General features: G+C 40.2%; 1 pseudogene; it reads left to right on the top strand.

Annotated features, from left to right (window-relative positions):
* Positions 1–14,589: 14,589 nt before the first annotated feature.
* Positions 14,590–14,760, top strand: LOC138848857 (U2 spliceosomal RNA; annotated as a pseudogene).
* The last annotated feature ends 4,455 nt before the right edge of the window (positions 14,761–19,215 follow it).

Here is a 19,215-nt window from a genome sequence, read left to right as displayed (position 1 = left end):
CTGTAGCACAGCAGTCAAAGACCTGGCCTGAGCACCGGCAGCCCACATGGGTGCTGGCTCCAGTCCCAGCTGCTCCCTTAAAATCCAGCTCTCCAACATGCCCTGGGAAAGCAGCAGAAGATTGCCCAAGCCCCTGAACCCACATGGGAGACCCAGAAGAAGCTCCTGGTTCTTGGCCTCGGATGGGCCCAGCCCTGGCCACTGAAGCCATCAGGGGAGTGAATCAGTGGATGGAAGACCTCCTTCTCTGTCTCTACCTCTCTCTGTAACTCTGTCTTTCAATAAATAAAACAAATCCCCCCCCAAAAAAATGATGCACCAAATTATATAAAATACTGACCATTCACAAGTGTGTTTTTTCATTACTGGCAAAAATTGCTCCTTGAATTTCACATCCCATGCCTTGTCATACATAGAAATAGATTTTAAGATAATCTTTCAGATTTTCTAAAAAACAATCTGTTTGAATGAGTGTCAGAGAGAGGGAGAGACACAGAAAGAAATACCTTCCATCTGCCGGTTCACTCCCCAAATGCCTGCAACAGCCAGGTTTAAGCCAAGTCAAAGCCAAGAGCCAGGAACTCCATTAAGGTCTCCCAGTGGGTGGTAGGGGCCCAAGTACCTGGGCCATCATCCACTGTCTCCCAGGAACATTAGCAGGAAGCTGAATCCGAATTGTGAAGTAGCAAGAACCCAGGCACTCTGATGTGGGATACAGACATTCCAACTAATGACTTAACCCACTGTGCCGTAATACCTGCCATTTTTAGAATTTTAAAGTAATACTTTGATTATATATAGGAAAGAGTGTAGAAGGGAAAAAGATTCATAGTGCTACTCAGAGACCAGAGAAAAATCAAGGTTTATGTTTTAGTATATATATTCTTTCTGTCTCTTTGGTCTGAAGGTTTTATTTTTAAAACATAGTTAATACACAGTATAATTGGTATATACAGTTTTACATCTGCTTTCATTACTTAACCCTGTGGTATAAGCATTTTTCCCTGCCATTCAAAAGAATTTGAATATATTTCTAATGACTGGGCAATCCAGCTTGGAGATCACCAGTTTCTTACTTGAGGCTTTTAAATTTTTTTCCCCAAAAGTGAAAAATTCTTTGAGTGCTCTGTGAAATTACTGAGTCAAAAGCTTTTGTTCTTTGGGAAGATTTTAATGGTTTCTAGAACTATCACTGGTAGATAAGAGTACTCATCTCACAGCAACTCCAGGAACACTAAATATCATTGGTTCCTTAAATATTTGCCACTTATATGTTTTAAGTATTCTTTCAAACTAATAAAGGCTTTATTTTTAAAGCAAAACATATAACACTGATACATCTCCAAGACCAGTATAAGAGTTCAGTGGGTTTTATGAAAAAGAAAATTGTAATTGATCAAACTAAAAATTGGAACCATCGAAGGAATGACCATTGATGATGGTGACCAATGTATGTAGTGTGTGCTTGTCTAAGAGGTTGTTTTATGTTTTCATCTATGTGAAAACATATGATAGGAGAGGAGAAATGCAAAGAAGGTAGCAGATGGTCAAAATTTTAAGAGTCTTTATACACTACAATGTACTCTCCTGCTTTGGATAATTAATCACTAGATCATTTTATAAAGATTTTAATACCAAGGAACACATCCAAAAGTCTAAAATAGATTAGGTTACCCCTAAAGTTCTATAGGTGAGCAGTGGAGCAAAAAATAGTTTGTTTTTTCAAAAGCCAGATTCACAGTAGTGGCACTAAATCTAACATTATATGCTTGCAATAGAAAAGAAGATGGTAATCTTAATAAAGGCTGATCATTTTCATGTTGACTGGAACTCTTGTCCATGAATTCTCTGCCTCTATCAAGTTCCTCAGTCATTTTCTGAAGCTTCTCATTATTCAAGTTCTCACCCACCTCTTTGTGTAAGTGATTCAGATTTCTGATCCTTACCTTTTCTTTTTTTTAAAAAAATATTTATTTATTTGAAAGTCAGAGTTATACAGAGAAGAAGAGGCAGAGACAGAGAGAGAGAGGTCCTCCACCCACTGGTCCACTCCCCAAATGGCCGCAGCAGCCAGAGCCAGGCTGATCCAAAACCAAGAGCCAGGAGCTCCCCCACCCCCAGGTCACCCATGAGGGTGCAGGGGCCCAAGGATCTGGGCCATCCTCTGCTGCTCTCCCAGGCCATAGCAAAGAGCTGGATTAGAAGTGCAACAGCTGGGACTCGAACTGGAGCCTACATGGAATGCCAGCACTACAGGTGGTATCTTTTTTTTTTTTTAACTTTTATTTAATGAATATAAATTTCCAAAGTACAGCTTAGGGATTACAATGGCTTCCCCCGCATAACTTCCCTCCCACCTGCAACTCTCCCATTTCCACTCCCTCTCCCCTTCCATTCACATCAAGACTCATTTTCAATTCTCTTTATATACAGAAGATCAGTTTAGCATATATTAAGTAAATATTTCAACAGTTGGCACCCACATAGAAACACAAAGTGAAAAATACTGTTTGAGTACTAGTTATAGCATTAATTAATATTGGAAACACATTAAGGACAGAGATCCTACATGAGGAGTAAGTGCACTGTGACTCCTGTTGTTGACTTAACAAATTGCCACTCTTGTTTATGGCATCAGTAATCACCCTAGGCTCTTGTCATGAGTTGCCAAAGCTATGGAAGCCTTTTGAGTTCACTGACTCTGATCATATTTAGACAAGGCCACAGTCAAAGTGGAAGTTCTCTCCTCCCTTCAGAGAAAGGTACCTTCTTCTTCAATGACCTGTTCTTTCCACTGGGATCTCACTCGTGATCTTTCATTTAGGTTTTTTTTTTTTTTTTTGTACAGGCGGTATCTTAAAAAACTACATCACAACACGAGTCCCTCCATATCTTCAATTTCATCATCACTGAAGAGCTTGAAAGCTTTCAGGATTTCTTTTTCTTTTTCTTTTTCTTTTTTTTTGACAGGCAGAGTGGACAGGGAGAGAGAGAGAGACAGAGAGAAAGGTCTTCCTTTGCCGTTGGTTCACCCTCCAATGGCCACCATGGCCGGCGCACCACGCTGATCCGATGGCAGGAGCCAGGTACTTATCCTGGTCTCCCATGGGGTGCAGGGTCCAAGAACTTGGGCCATCCTCCACTGCACTCTCTGGCCACAGCAGAGAGCTGGCCTGGAAGAGGGGCAACCGGGACAGAATCCAGTGCCCCGACCGGGACTAGAACCCAGTGTGCCGGCGCCGCAAGGCGGAGGATTAGCCTAGTGAGCCGCAGCGCCGGCCCATGGATTTCTTTTTCAACATGTTTCTTAGACAATTTCTGTGTCATCACAGTGAAAAAGTCATGTTTCCTGCCCCTTAATTTTGTTTATTTCCTTTTTTATATTAAATTTGTACATATTTGTCAGGTAAAATGTGTCAGTTTGATACTTGCATAAGTTCAAAGCCCAGAGCCCTCATTGCCACCTTAAATTATTTTTCTTTTCCTTTTTTGATAATAGCCATTTTTACAAATGTGAGGTAATAAAATTTTGGTCTTGGTTAGCAGTGCAGAGCCCATTTTCAAATATCAGTTTGCTGCTTTCACATCTTGATTGGAAAAACTTAGCAGATCCTTTGTCCACTTTTTATTATATTTGTTTTGAGTTGTGTATGGTCTTTGTATTACTCCCTTAATCATACTAGGTTTGCCAATATTTTGTATATTCTTTGCATTCTTTTTTAATTTTTCCTTTAGTATGCCGAAATATTTTTGTTTTAGTTTTTTCAGTCCTACTTCCTTTTGCCAGCTGTGCATTTGGTGTCGTATCTAAATCATTGTTGAGGTCTAGTACAGCCACAGCTGTGGTAGACATTTGTGAAGTGAAATAGTGGATGGTTAAATTCTCTTTCCCTCTTTTTCTCTCTCTATGTGTCTCTTTTTTCTTTCAAACTAATTAAGAACTTGTAAAAACTACTTGGAATACTTGGTAATAAATCAGAGATAGATTATATGAATGAGGTCCTAGTGTAACATAGACTGGTGGTGTGACTACAGTTCATTGTAATGTATTCTTTATTTTATGAGCAAATAAAAGAAAGATATTCCAATGCTCTGATCATGAGTTGTAATGTCAGAGAAGGGAAAAAGTTGCTTATCTTGATTTGATCATTACACATTGTATATATGGATTAAAATTTCACAAAGTTGCCTGTAGATATGTATAATTACTGTCAACAAAACATAAACTCAGAACAGCATCTTACTAGGTGTAAAAATATTTAAATTAATATCACAACTACTATTATGATCTTTGGAGATATTGTATTAAGACAAATGTATTCTGAAAATAACTGAATTGGTATTTTCCCAGGCTAAGTGGAGAAATTAGAAGGCAGTACTTTACCTTAAATTGGTAATCAATATATCTCTTAAATTTTTTCATGTAAGTAAAATGAAGTAGTTCTTTAACTGTCTAATTATCTATGGAATTAATTTGAATTAGGTAAATATCAAACAAGAAATAAGGAAATAAATGGTAGGTTAAATTTAGTGCAAAAATTTATTGAAACATGCATATTCTTTATGATTTTAAATAATTTTGAACAAAAATGAGTGTATTTTAATTTCATGTTTCACAAAATATGTGAAAGCCCTCATATTTGTTGGACTTCAGTTTCTTCTAACTCAGGAGCCTGTCTTCCCAGTCCTAACAGTCTCATGTTTTAAGTGAGTATTCCATGTTTGTAATATTTTGAGAGTTACATAAGCATTACCACAGTCAAAAATTAATGAATTTTAATTAATCCCCAACTACTTCATATTATTTAAAGCCCCATTCACCATTAGTCTCAGACAGGCATTAATCTAAACTTTGTCTCCAGATATTGGCCTTTTCTGGACATATTGTATAGTTGGAATCATACAGTGTTGGAGTATGTACAGTCTTGATTTTGATTTCTTTTTTTGAGTTTTTTTAAAGATTTTATTTATTTATTTGACAGGTAGAGGAAAAGAAAGTGAGAGGGGGAGACAGAGAGAAAGGTCTTCCATCTGCTGGTTCACTCCCCAAATGGCTGCAATGGCTGGAGCTGGGCCAACCTGAAGCCAGGAGCCTGGAGCTTCTTCCAGGTCTCCCAAATGGGTGCAGGGGCCCAAGGACTTGGGCCATCTTCTACTGGTTTCCCAGGCCATAGCAGAGAGCTGGATCAAAAGAGGAGCAGCAGGAACTAGAACTGGCACCATATGGTATGCCAGTGCCTGCCACAGATGGAGGGCTAACCTATTGTGCCACAGTACCAGCCCCTTGTTAATTAACAATTAATTACCAGCTCATGTTGTTAATTTAACAATTAGCACTCTTATGTATGATGTCAGTGGTCACCTGAGTCTCTTGACATGAGCTACCTAGGCTATGGAAGCCTTTTGAGAACATTAACTCCATCAGTATTCGGTAAGGCCATAAGCAAAGTGGAAGTTCTCTCCTCCCTTTAGAGAAAAGTACATCCTTCTTTGATGGCCACTTCCTTCCACTGCAGTCTCACTTACAGAGATCCTTCATGTAGGTCATTTTTTGCCACAGTGTCTTGGCTTTCTATGCCTGAAATGCTCTCACAGGCATTTCAGCCAGACCAGGAAAGCTTAAGGGCTGATTCTGAGGTCAAAGTGCTATTTAAAGTGAATGACATATGGCTCTGCTGTGTGGACTGCCTCTCATGTTGGAATAGTCTCTCCTTTTTAATTCTATCTATTATTACCAGACACTCCATCATATTTATATGATTACTTTAACATAATCCTATCAATATGTTCACTTTAACACTTAATATGATCACTTTAAAAATTAAGATGGCATTTTTACCACCAAGCTTAATGTGATTTGGAGTCCCACGACAGGTTTTTAAACTGTACTCTTAGAAGTAAGTCTGTAGGAATATATGCAGAACAGCTTCACAGCTACAAAATTCCCCTCCCTCTCTTATTCCCACTCTTATTTTTTACTGGGTTCTGTTTTCAATTGACTTGATACAGATATGATTAATTCTATGTTAAGTAAAGAATTCAACAAATAATAAAAAGGAAAAAATTAAAAACAAAACAAAACAAAAAAAAGGGAACTGTTCCTTGGCAGTCAAGACAAAGGTGGCTCAAGTCATTCTTTCTCAAAGTGTCAATTTCACTTCTATAGGTTTCTTTTTAGGTGCTCTGTTAATGCTCACAGATCAGGAAGAACATAGGGTGAAGAAGCCAAAAATGAGGAAGAGGAGTAGAAGGAAAAGGGGGAGGAGGAGGTCGAGTAACTGCCAAGCCATCACAGGCCTCCCCCCGACCAGATATTCCATTGGAAGCTGCTGTGGCCACCACCACCATGGGACCTGTGGAACCCCTAAGCCGCCTCCCCTGGTCCTGTCCTGGGCCTAGAGCCACCCCTCCCCCACCAACATGCTTTTGAGGCACCATCACAGTTCCTGCCTGAGCCCCACCAGGTACCTTGCTTGGTGGCCCTGGAGAGTAAGCACCTGCAATACCAGTCACTAGCCCCAGCAGGCTCCACTGGACTGAGGGTGGAAGAACAGAGAGAAGGGGAGGGGAAACAAAGGAAGGAAGAGAGGATGGAAGGAGGGAGGAAACATAAAAGTGTCTCCTCAGAGCCCTGCTCTGCTTCAGAAGCTGCTCACTCTACCCTGGACTTGTTACAATATCTTTTTGATATTTTTAAATGATTTATTTATTTATTAGAAAGTCAGAGTTACACAGAGAGAAGAGGCAGAGAGAGAGAGAGAGAGAGAGAGGTCTTCCATCTGATGGTTCACTCCCCAATTGTCCACATGGCCAGAGCTGCACTGAATTCTGACTGGGAAGAAGCTCCTGGTTTCTGGCTTCAGGTTGGCCAATTGGGGAGTGAACCATCAGATGGAAGACCTCTCTCTCTCCCTCTCTCTCTCTCTCTGCCTCTTCTCTCTGTGTAACTCTGAATTTTAAATAAATAAATAAATCTGTAAAAAATATATTTTCAGAATGTCCATTGCTACTATACAGAAATGTAATTGATACTTGTTCTTACTTTTAAATAAATAAATAAATCTGTAAAAAATATATTTTCAGATTGTCTGTTGCTACTATATAGAAATGTAATTGATACTTGTATCATTATTTTATATTCTTAACTTTTACTTTGGGTTTTTAGTGAACTCCTCAGGAGATCTTCTATTTAAAAGATTATGTTTTTTTTTTCAAATAAAAGCTATTTAATTTGTTTTTCAAAATATAAAAACATTTTGAAAGATTTTGTAGATTATATTTGAAAGGCAGAGTTACAGAGAGAGAGGTAAATACAGAGAGAAAGAGATTCCATGTACTGGTTCATTCCCCAAATGGACTCAATGCCCGACACTGGGCTAGGAGCTTGGAGCTTCTCAGGTCTCCCAAGTGTATCTGTTTTTATGCCAATACCACACGTTTTGATTATCTTTGAATTAAGGGAATGTGAGACCTCCAATTTTGATCTTATTTTTAATATTTCTGTTTTGGATTCTTTGAAATTAAAAATGAATTTCTCTATATTTTATTTTATTTTATTTTCTGCTAAAAATAACTGTTGGAGTACTATAAAGAATCACTTGAATCTATGTCACTTAGGATCATATTAATTTATTATACATTATTATAATCCATAAACACAGGATATGTTTCCATTTATTTCTATGATCATTAATTCCCTTCAATAATCCTTTATAGTTTTCAGTGCTTAGATATTTTATTTACTCTGTTAAGTTTTTTCCTGTGTGATTTATTCCTTTTGATGCTATTCAAAATCCAATTGTTATCTTTTTTATTTTTTATTCATGTAAGTTGAACAAATTTCATGTGTTTCATATACACAGATTTAGGAACATAGTGATACTTCCCACCCTACCCTCTCAACTACCCATAGTCCCAACCACCCTCCCTCCTTCCTTTCTTATTTTTCTTTTAATTTTTACAATGACATACTTACAATTTATGTTATAATCCCAAATTTAAGCCTCAATTAGGTAAAAATTCAACAAATAGTACGTAGAAAAAATAAGCTCTGTTCCTCAGAATATAGATAAGGGCTGTAAACAATAATCAAAACTCAAAATGTCAAATTTTGCTCATTTATGTTTCTATTTTTGTATTCTGTATATTAGTTACCACAAATCAGGGAAAATGTAGGATATGTGTTTTTTAGGGAGGAGACTAGCCTGTTTCACTAAGTATAATGGTTTCCAATTCCTTAAGTTGAATAGTGTTCTGTAGTGTAGATAAGCTATGTTTTCTACATCGAGTCATCAGTTGATTGACGTCTGTTTTGATTCCACAACTTAGCTATTTAAATAGAACTGCAATAAATATGTTGACACAGATAACACTTTCATATGGTGATTTCATTTCCTTTGAGTAAATTTCCATGAGTGGGATATCTAGGTCATACAGTAGATATATTGTCAGATTTCCGAGGAATCTCCATATTGTCTCCAGTATTGGTTGTGCTAATTTACATACCCATCATAACAGTGTATCAGGGTACATTTTCCCCCACATACTCACCAGCATTTATTGTTTATTGATTTTTGGATAATAGCCATTCTAACTGGAAGGAGACTGTGGGGAGCAATTCGGACTATACTGTTACTGGAATTAAGACTTATTCTATGCATCTGCTCTCCCACAATATGGCGCTGGGAGAGAAGAAAGAGGCTTCCAAACAGCTGCCTCCAGTTCAGCCAATAAACTGTAGGACTTGCTCCTGATTGGAGGAGAGCAGCGTACTCGGCGTGTGGGCAGCCGAGTTAGGATTGGCGGAGGAGGACTATAAAGGAGGAGAGAGACGGCATGCACCAGGAACATCTAAGGGGAACATCTAGCTGAAGGAACACCTGTGCAGCCCCCGAGAAAGCTGGCCGGCGGTGTGCCGCTCCCCTGCGGAAGTGGGGAATGTGGCCAGGGGGAACTGCCCTTCCACGGAGGTGGAAGGGATAGTAGCCAACCCGGGAAGAACCAGCAGCAAACCCGGGGAGGGCCGAGCAGACGAGAGAACAGCGCAGGGTCCTGTGTTGCTCCTCCACAAAGAGGGGGAGCGACATAATGGTGCCGTGACTCGGATAGGAAACCTAGGACGGATAGGAAACCTAAGAGGGAAGAAACGGGAAGAAGTGGAAAATGCCGGAGAGAGAGACTAGCAAACAGCCTAGGGAAAAGCCGGACGAAAAAGGTGCCAGAAGAAGCTATTGAAAGCCTAGGCATAGACTCGGATACGGACTGTGGGAAAGAAGTTAGGATTTAAAGTGAAAGCAAGAAGAAACTTAGACTCAGATACGGACTGCAGGTTGAAAGTGAAAGTGAAACCTATAAGAAACTTAGACTTGGATACGGACTGTGGGGAGAGGCCAGGAGAAATGAGGGAGGAATATTGTTGGAAGAAAACTTAGGGAAACATACCGGGTAGAGAAAAATGTTAGGGAGGATGAAGCCGCGAGTGCAGGCCAAGCCATCTTGGAATTCTTCAAGTCAGCCCGGGGAGCAAAAGGCGAAGATCTGGAACCAGAGGCAGAGACGTGGGCCGCCAGGATTCGCCAGGTTAGTCCGGGGAACTTGGACTGAATGCCGGTGGTGGCGGAAACATTCGCGGAAGCCACCGCGTGCAGAGAGAGCACGGGGCGTGAATAGATAGGGAACGCGGGGCTGGCGCGAGGCCGTGGTGCGGGCGCGAAGTGCGTGGAGACCACGGAGTGTGTGCGCAGAGCCGGGAACCCGCCGGCGGGGCGAGGCGCCGGGAAGCCGCGCAGAGCCGTGAAGCTGCTGCGGGGCGAGGTGCTGAGAAGCAGCCTCGGGGCGAGCGCCGCCGGGAAGCCGCAGGGATAAGAGAAACAGAAGTTTAGAAGTAAAATGAGAGAAATAGGAATGTTGGCAGACAGAAGTAAAATGGGAGAAATAGGAATGCCCGGAGATAGAGAAATAGAAAAATAGAAAGGCCTCCCCACAATACTGCAATGAGAAGGCTTGGATTCGGTCTGCCTGATTAGTGAGGCGATGAGCACCTGCGGGCAGCTAGCAGCTTATGCGCCGCAGGTCACCGAAGACAGGCACGTTATCAACACCAATAAGTCACCCCACAACATGGCAATGAGAGAGCTTGGATTCGGTCTGCCTGATTAGGGCGGTAAGCACCAACAGGCGGCTCGACCAGAGTATGAGCTGCAGGTCACCGAAGATAGGCACGAATCAACACCAATAAGCCTCCCCACAATATGGCGCTGAGAAGGCTTGGATTCGGTTTGCCTGATAGGTTTTGTAAGCACCTGCAGGCAGTTCTAGCAGAGTAGAGCATGCGCTGCAGGGCACCGAACACAGGCATGCATCAGTGCCTAGAAACCTCCTCACAACATGGTGAAGAGAGGACCCGGATTCGGTTTGCCTGATTGATAGGACTTGTAAGAACCTGTGGCAACTCTAGCAAGTAGAGCAGAGTGTGTGCCGCGGGACACCGAAGACAGGCGCGTATCAACGCCAAAAAATAGAAAGAAAGGGGGATCTGTGGGGAGCAATTCGGACTATACTGTTACTGGAATTAAGACTTATTCTATGCATCTGCTCTCCCACAATATGGCGCTGGGAGAGAAGAAAGAGGCTTCCAAACAGCTGCCTCCAGTTCAGCCAATAAACTGTAGGACTTGCTCCTGATTGGAGGAGAGCAGCGTACTCGGCGTGTGGGCAGCCGAGTTAGGATTGGCGGAGGAGGACTATAAAGGAGGAGAGAGACGGCATGCACCAGGAACATCTAAGGGGAACATCTAGCTGAAGGAACACCTGTGCAGCCCCCGAGAAAGCCGGCCGGCGGTGTGCCGCTCCCCTGCGGAAGTGGGGAATGTGGCCAGGGGGAACTGCCCTTCCACGGAGGTGGAAGGGATAGTAGCCAACCCGGGAAGAACCAGCAGCAAACCCAGGGAGGGCCGAGCAGACGAGAGAACAGCGCAGGGTCCTGTGTTGCTCCTCCACGAAGAGGGGGAGCGACAGAGACAAATCCTCACTGGGTGTTTTTTTTTAAGATTTATGTATTTATTTAAATGTCAGAATTATATGGGAAGGGGGGGAAGAGGCAGAGAGAGAATCTTCTGTATACTGGTTGACTCCTCAAATAGTTGCAATGGTCAGGGCTGGGTCAAAAGGCAGGAGCCAGGAGCTTCATCTGAGCCTCTCACATATTCCAGGGGCCCAAGGACTTAGGCTATGTTCCACTGGTTTTCTAGGTGCACTAGCAGGGAGCCAGATCAGAGGTCAACAATGGGGACTCAAATTGGCACCCATGGCAATCCTGACTTTGCAGGCAGTGGCTTTACATACTATGCCACAGGGCCAGCCTCTCATTGTGGTTTTTATTTTCATTTCTTTGATGGCTAGTAATCCAGATCATTTTTAAGTTGTTGATCATTTGAATATCATCCTTTGAAAAATGCCTGTTCATGTCCTTTTCCCATTTCTTAACTGGATTGCTTGTCTTGTTGTTGTTGACTTTCTTGAGTTCTTAATAAATTCCTGATATTAATTCTTTATTGCATAATTTGCAAAAAAATTTCTCCCATTCTGTCAGTTGCCTCTTCACCTTGTTGAGCATTTCTTTTGCAATGTAGAAGCTTTTTAGATTAATGCAATTCCATTTGCCTATTTTGTTGTTGTTGTTTTTATTGCCTGTGCTTCTGGGGTCTTTTCCAAGAATTCTTTGCCTATGCCAATGTCTCAAAGAGTTTAACCAATGCTTTTCTGTAGCAGTGTGTTGATATCAGATCCTAGATTTAGGTCTATGATCCATTTTCAGTTTCTTTTTGTTTAAGTTGTAAGGTAGGGCTCTTGTTTCACACTTCTATATGCATAGATCTAATTTTCCCAGCACCCTTTGTCAAAGAGAATATTCTTTCTCCTTAGATTGACTTTAGCTCATTTGTAAAAGATTCATTGGTTGTAGATGTGTAGGTTGATTTCTATTCTGTTCCATTGGTCTACCTGTCTATTTTTGTTCTAGTATCAGTCTGTTTTGATCATAACTGTCCTGTGACATGCTGCTTTGATTACAATAGCCCTCTAATGTGTCTTGAAATACAGTATTGTGATGCTTCTATCTTTGTTTTTATTACTTAATACAATTTTAGCCAATGTCTTTTGTATTTTCATCTAAATTTTAGTATTTTTTTTTCTGTGAGAAATTTCCTTGAAGTTTTGATGGGGATTTCAATGAATCTGTAAATTTTGGTGATAGTATGGATGTTCAGGATATCATTAATTCCTCTAATAGTTGAACCATAATTTTTTTCATTTTTTGTAACTTCTATTTATTTCATTAATATTTTGTAATTTTCATTGTGGAGATCTTTCACATCCTTTGTTAAGTTTATCTTTATTTTAGTAGTTTTGTGAGTGGGATGGTTCTTATAAGTCCTTTCTCAGGTAGTTGTTGGTATATATGAATGATATTTTCTGTGTGTTGATTTTGCATCCTGAAACTGCTGAATTATTTTATGATATCTAATAGTCTCTCAAGGGGTCTTTTTGTTTCACAATGCAAAGTATCACATTCAGAGAGTACCTGACAAAATAATCTGTCATGATAATCTTATTTCCAGCTTCCCAATTTGGTTTCTTTTTCTTGCCTAATGGCTCTAAATAAAACTTTCAGAACTATATTGAACAAAAGTGATAGCAGTGGAGATCCTTGTTTGGTTCCAGATCTTAGTCAATATACTTCCTGCTTTTCCTCAATCTATGTGATGTTGGCTATTTACTTGTGATATCTTTCTTTTATTGTGCTGAGATATGTGGCTTCTATACCCAATTTTTAGGCTTTTATCATAAAATTCTATCATATTTTGAGAAAGTCATATGGATTTAATCTTCATTTCATTGATGCTATGTACCACATTTACTGATCTTGTATGCTCAAACATCCCTGAATTACTGGTATAAATTCCATTTGGTCAGGGGTGGATGGTGTTTTCACTTTATTGTTGAATTCAGTTTGCTTGTATTGTGTCAAATATTTTTGCATCTACATTTATCAAGAATAATTATCTGGCCAGTGCCGTGGCTCAATAGGCTAATCCTCCGCCTTGCGGCACCAGCACACCGGGTTCTAGTCCTGGTCGGGGCACCGGATTCTGTCCCAGTTGCCCCTCTTCCAGGCCAGCTCTCTGCTATGGCCCAGGAGTGCAGTGGAGGATGGCCCAAGTGCTTGGGCCCTGCACCCCATGGGAGACCAGGAGAAGCACCTGGCTCCTGCCTTCGGATCAGCGTGGTGCGCCGGCCACGGCAGCCATTGGAGGGTGAACCAACAGCAAAAGAAGACCTTTCTCTCTGTCTCTCTCTCTCTCACTGTCCACTCTGCCTGTCAAAAAAAAAATCATCTGTAGTTTTCTTTATTGTTGTTTCTTTGGTTTTTGTCTTTAATGTAAGTCCAACCTCATAGAGTAAGTTTAGAGTGGTTCACTCCCTATCTTCAGTAGTTTAAGATGAATTGGTGCAAGTTTGTCCTTAAAATTTGGTAGAATTCAACAGCAAAGCCACGAATTTCTGAGCTTCTCTTTGTAAGAAGACTCTATTGCTGACTCAATCCCAACCTTGCTTATTGGTCTACTCAGATTTACAATGTCTTCATACATCAATCTTGGTGTATATTTCATAGAGAACTGATAGAGTAGAGCTAATCTAAGTAAAAATGGTGGGGAGTTAGAGAAATTGATTGCTTGCTTTGATCAATTCACATTGTTTTTATGCATTGAAATATTTGGTTGTGTCCCATAAAGGTGTATAATTCAATACAAATTTTGATTAAAAAGATTTTTTTTGTGATTTTTATGAGAAGCAATGAACATGCCAGGGTGAGTAGGGTATGGAGGCTTAGGATAGGCTTCTTTGAATAAGTTCCATGTAAGTCTAGAGTGTAGAGGCTAGATATCCCTGGTTTTCTTTCACCTAGATTTGTAGTGATTTAGCAGAGGAATGGTGGACTAAAACATGAAAGCCCCATACAGAAGGTAGTTTGTGCTGTGGGCTCTGAATTGTTGAGTTTGCCTAGAAAGCTGCACTCACAGGCTAGTCCTTTGCCATCTCAATGAATCAACTAATCCTGAAAACAGATCTTTCCTGGGCAGCAAGGTCTCAGATATTAACTTATGGCTTCAGTTCATCCATTTCATGTAAGGTGTCATCATTGCAGAAATGCATTCATCATATTACTTTATATTATTCATTTCCCCATCTGTAGGAATGTTATCTCTTTCACTTTCCAATATTGTTAAATTATGTCAATTATGTCTTTTCCTCATCAGTTTCACTGTGCTGTGATCTATTTATTGATCTTCTTAAGAGCAGATTTTCATATCATTAGTTTTCTACACCATTTTTCTGTTTTATATTTCATTAGTTTGCACAATGATACATAAGATTTCCTTTCTCCTTATTATATTGTGCTTGTTTTCCTCATTATAGTTTAAGATCGAAGAACATATTTTCAATTTTAAAACATTGATATTTTTCAAGGTAATTGAATTAAAAATTTGATCTTGAATGAAAAAAATCTTTCAGTGAAAGTTAATCATCATCGCTTCTCAGCCTTTTGGCTAAAATCAAGTGTAGTATCTGTTATTATCAGAAAGTTAATCAACAACATGCCCAGAGTTTAATTTTACATCACAGAAATTTACATCACAAAATTAAGTCTTGATGTTTTTGGTAGCTTTCATGTTGGGAATGGTTAACAGCCAATTATACCATTCTTATAATCCAATTCTGGCAATAATTTTTGTTCTGTTTCTAATTTTGGGTGATTATTTTTATTATTCTTGATGTATGAGAGATATAATTTGGCACAGCCACCTAATGTACAAGTTTCACTTAGAGAACTAAGTATACATTTTTAAAAATACCATTCTCCTGTTTGACTATGAAAAGTATCAATATGTTATATATTATGGAATATACTTGTGCTTCAGGAAAAATAATGTGTCTTATAGTAAAATTGAGTAAATTTGTTCTTGGCTCAAAGATTACATGTCACTCTGGATGAGTGTGTAGATATTCCCAATTTCTGTTTGTATTTTGACTTCATTCCCTTCATCCCCAGTACTCTACATCTTGGTCTTCCAGAATGGCACCTGACTTCAATCAAAGGAATCAACTTGCTATATTTTAAGTACAACTATGAAGAGAAACAATTTGAGAAGGATGTACATTTGTATTTACAAAATTTGATTGGTATCTTTCATAATTCTATTCAGTGGTATGTTTTATCTTTGACCTATGCCTCTACAGTTTAGTGGAGTGTCTGTCCCTTTGGTGAATACCCAAAGGTGTGTGCTGGGTATGGCCAGGCAGCTCTGGTGAATGTTCAAGGGTGGGGCAAGAATCCAGGGTAAACCCAAATTGGGCCTGGTAAATCTCTATCGTCAGTAGGTAGAAGGGTATGATCATGCCTGTTGTCATAATTGCAACCTCACTGCCTCTCTTCCAAGTTTATCAATGCCCAGGATTAGCCCACAGTGGACACAAACCTCACATATGCTGGTGCATGAACTGCAAAAATGATCTGTGAAATCCTCAGAGTGAGCATGGAACCCTCTGTAGTGACCTATCCCAGGAAGTCAGGGAGTTTTGAACCTCTGTTTGCAGATACAATGATTTCCCAAAGCCCCAACTAGGCCCTATGATCTATTTGCAGTCACTGGTTTCCCAAAGTCATGGGGTGCACAGGACCCCCCCTCTGCCCCACAAGCCTTCTCTGTCCATGGAAAGAACAGAGTCATTTTGAGAGTCAGCTGCTTGTGAGTGCTCTGCCCTGGCAGTTTGCATTTGGTCCAGGTTAACTGTTGCCCATGCTGTTACTTTGTTTTACTTTGCTAAGTACATAACAAATATAAAGGGCAAACCAGTCCTACTTAAGATGTTAAAGAGGTTGTTGGTGTATGATAAAACTAAATGAATACATTGAATATGCTTTGTGTTAAAATTCATAGGAGGCTGGCACCGCAGCTCAATAGGCTAATACTATAATGCCTGCAGCACCAGCACCCCGGGTTCTAGTCCCAGCCAGGGCGCCGGATTCTGTCCCGGTTGCCCCTCTTCCAGGCCAGCTCTCTGCTGTGGCCAGGGAGTGCAGTGGAGGATGGCCCAAGTGCTTGGGCCCTGCACCCACATGGGAGACAAGAAGAAGCATCTGGCTCCTGGCTTTGGATCAGTGAGGTGTGCCAGTTGCACCACGCAGGCTGCAGCGGCCATTGTGGGGTGAACCAATGGAAAAGGAAGACATTTCTCTGTCTCTCTCTCTCACTGCCCACTCTGCCTGTCAAAAAAAATTCATAGGAAACCAGTGCCTGAGCTTAGGTAAAGCTAAAAACTTGCCATGGGATTCCAAATCCCATTAAGTTGGCAGGTACTAATGCCACCTACTAGTTAAAGTGATCAATTTAAGTTCATAACTGATCATAAAGATAGGACTAACTGTCAAAAGAATCACATAAATAAGACCAGTGTCTGCTAATAATAATTGATAGAGTTAAAAAGGAGGGAATGATCCAACATGGGAAGCAAGATACACAGCAGAATCATAGAAAAGCAGATGCCCTAAACAGAATTCTGGCCTCAGAATCAGTCCTTAAGACATTCGGATCCAGCTAAACAGCCCATGAGAGTATTTCAGGCATGGAAAGCCAAGACACTGTGGCAAAAAATGACCTAAATGAAAGATCTGAAGGAGGTACCTTTCTCTGAAGGGAGGATAAAAATCCCATTTTGATTATGGCCTTGTCTAAATAAGGTTGGAGTTTGTGAACTCAAGAGGCTTCCATAGCCTTGGCAGCTCATGACAAGAGCCTTGGGTGATTACTGATGTCATAAATGAGAGTGTCAATTGTTAAATCAAAAACAGGAGTCACTGTGCACTTGCCTCCCCATGTAATATCTGTCCTCAATGTGTTGTAATATGAGGATTAATGGTAAAACTAGTCTGTAAACAGTACTTTATACTCTGTGTGTCTGTATGGGTGCAAACTGTTGAAATCTTTACTTAGTATATACTAAGTTGATCTTTTGTATATAAAGAGAATTAAAATGAAAATTAATGACGAATGGGATGGGAGAGGGAATAGGAGATGGGATGGTTTGCAGGTGGGAGAGTGGTTATGGGGGGAAGAACTACTATAATCTAAAAGTTGTACTTTTGAAATTTATATTTATTACATAAAAGTTTTCTATTAAAAAAAGAAGAAAAATTCCTAGAAAAGACTGTTTTTACAATGACCTATGGAAGTGAAAGTTTTATAATTCCCTCTAAGCATTACAGGTGCACATACTTGTCCACTGGATTGGAAGAGGTGGGAAGGGAAAGGGCTCTAGATCAGAATGTTCTTATTGATAAGACACTATCAAATTAGAACCTGTTACATGTATGAGTTTTTTGGGGGGCTACCATGTGGATAGTTGGAAACTGAAGTCCTAACAGGAAGCACCTGGTCTCCCAGTGTTGAAAAGTATCACCTGTTTAAGTAGTTTTGTTATTTCATAGGAGTGGCTATATTTTGGGAATGACATTAAACTTGATGTCTTGGAGAGCATGCTGACATCACTTGTGGTGGACAGCAGCATCAGTGGTGGCCATGAGGAAGTGTACATAGAAGGGTTACCTTCCTGTTAGATTATTCAGAATGTTTACCCATTTTTATATAGATATATTTAAGTTAATATTGCTATGTATTAAAGATAAATAAGTCCCATGCCAGATGCTCCATTTCCAATCCAGCTCTCTGCTATGGCCTAGAAAAGCAGTAGAAGGTGGCCCAAATCCTTGGGCCCCTGCACCCACGTGGGATACATGGAGAAAGCTCCTGGCTCCTAGCTTCAGACCAGCCCAGCTCTGGCTGTTACAGCCATTGTGGAGTGAACCAGCAGATGGAAGACCTCTGTCTCTCCCTCTCTCTGCCTCTCTGTAACTCTGCCTTTCAAATAATATTTAAAGATAAATAATTCCTAATGCCAAAAATATGTTAAAAGTAGAGGTAGTAAGATAATCCCTATATAAATATCTTGTTTGATAGTTTTTGGGAGTGACCCTAGCTAGCTAGCCCTCTTGGAGGGAGATGTCACAGTCCTGGGCTTAGACCCTGGAATGATGGAAGGGGAGGGTGAAAGGAGGGGCTCATTATTTGTATCTCTTTATCTAGAAGATGGTTTTAGATTAGACCAATAAGTATATGTGTGTGTGTGTGTGTGTGTGTGTGTGTGTGTTTTGGTAAATACCATGTTCATTGTGGATAAAGTTCATTCTTTGGAACTTCTACACTTTATGGATGTCCTGGGGTGGCAGCATATAATAAAAAGTAGAGCTGGCGAGTAAGCCAATTTGCCCATATCTTTTTGTTATAATTGATAGAAAACATGCATCTTGGACCTGGAATCATTAAACCACCTCTGAGTAGTGTAGTGTGTATCAGGACTTCCTTACTGGACCAGCAGCAGAGGGGCAAAGGAAGTACAAAGGAGAGGTGTTCTATTTACCTTCTAAGATAGCCATTGGTGGATATGCACTTCTTTTGGCTGTGTTATAGGAGTACATTAAGAAAGTGAATGCAAACTTGCTTTCTTGCTAATATTTCAATAATACCAATCTGATCATGAATTCTCTTAAAAACAGAATACTTAGTATGTACCATTGCTATGTGTGTCACTGTAAACTGGGCAGTAAGGGAATGTAGTGTCTTAATTGTAACTCACCAAAACTTGTATTTAGAGGCCTGTTGCTATTTTGTATTAGAAATTTTTGTTTCTAAGAAAATCAGATCAATTTTTTTTCCTGACAGATTGAGCTGATGTGTATTCTTGGATATTAAAATACTCACACAGCTTTGTGATTTTTAATTGGTAAATATTCAGAGTGTGGAAAAGCATGATCCATACATTCCATATGATCTCAATTATATAAAAGTGGATGTGTGTGCACACACAGGACCCAGAAGGACATGATGAATTCAACTGCTTATTATTGTGCATGACTTTGTCCTTTGTTTCTTGTGTTTTTAAGCACTTATTAGTGTGGGGAGCAACTGAGACTAGACTAAGTTACTGGAATTAAGACTTATTCTATGCATCTGCTCCCCCACAATATGGCACTGAGAGGGAGCAAACAACCTCTACGCAGCTGCCTCATCAGTTTGATAAGCTGCAGGAGCTGATCCT

Source organism: Oryctolagus cuniculus, chromosome 2, assembly GCF_964237555.1.
Source record: "Oryctolagus cuniculus chromosome 2, mOryCun1.1, whole genome shotgun sequence".
NCBI classification, from domain to species: Eukaryota; Metazoa; Chordata; class Mammalia; order Lagomorpha; family Leporidae; genus Oryctolagus; species Oryctolagus cuniculus.
The sequence above is the reverse complement of the archived record's forward strand: the minus strand, read 5'-3'. Positions and strand labels throughout refer to the sequence as shown.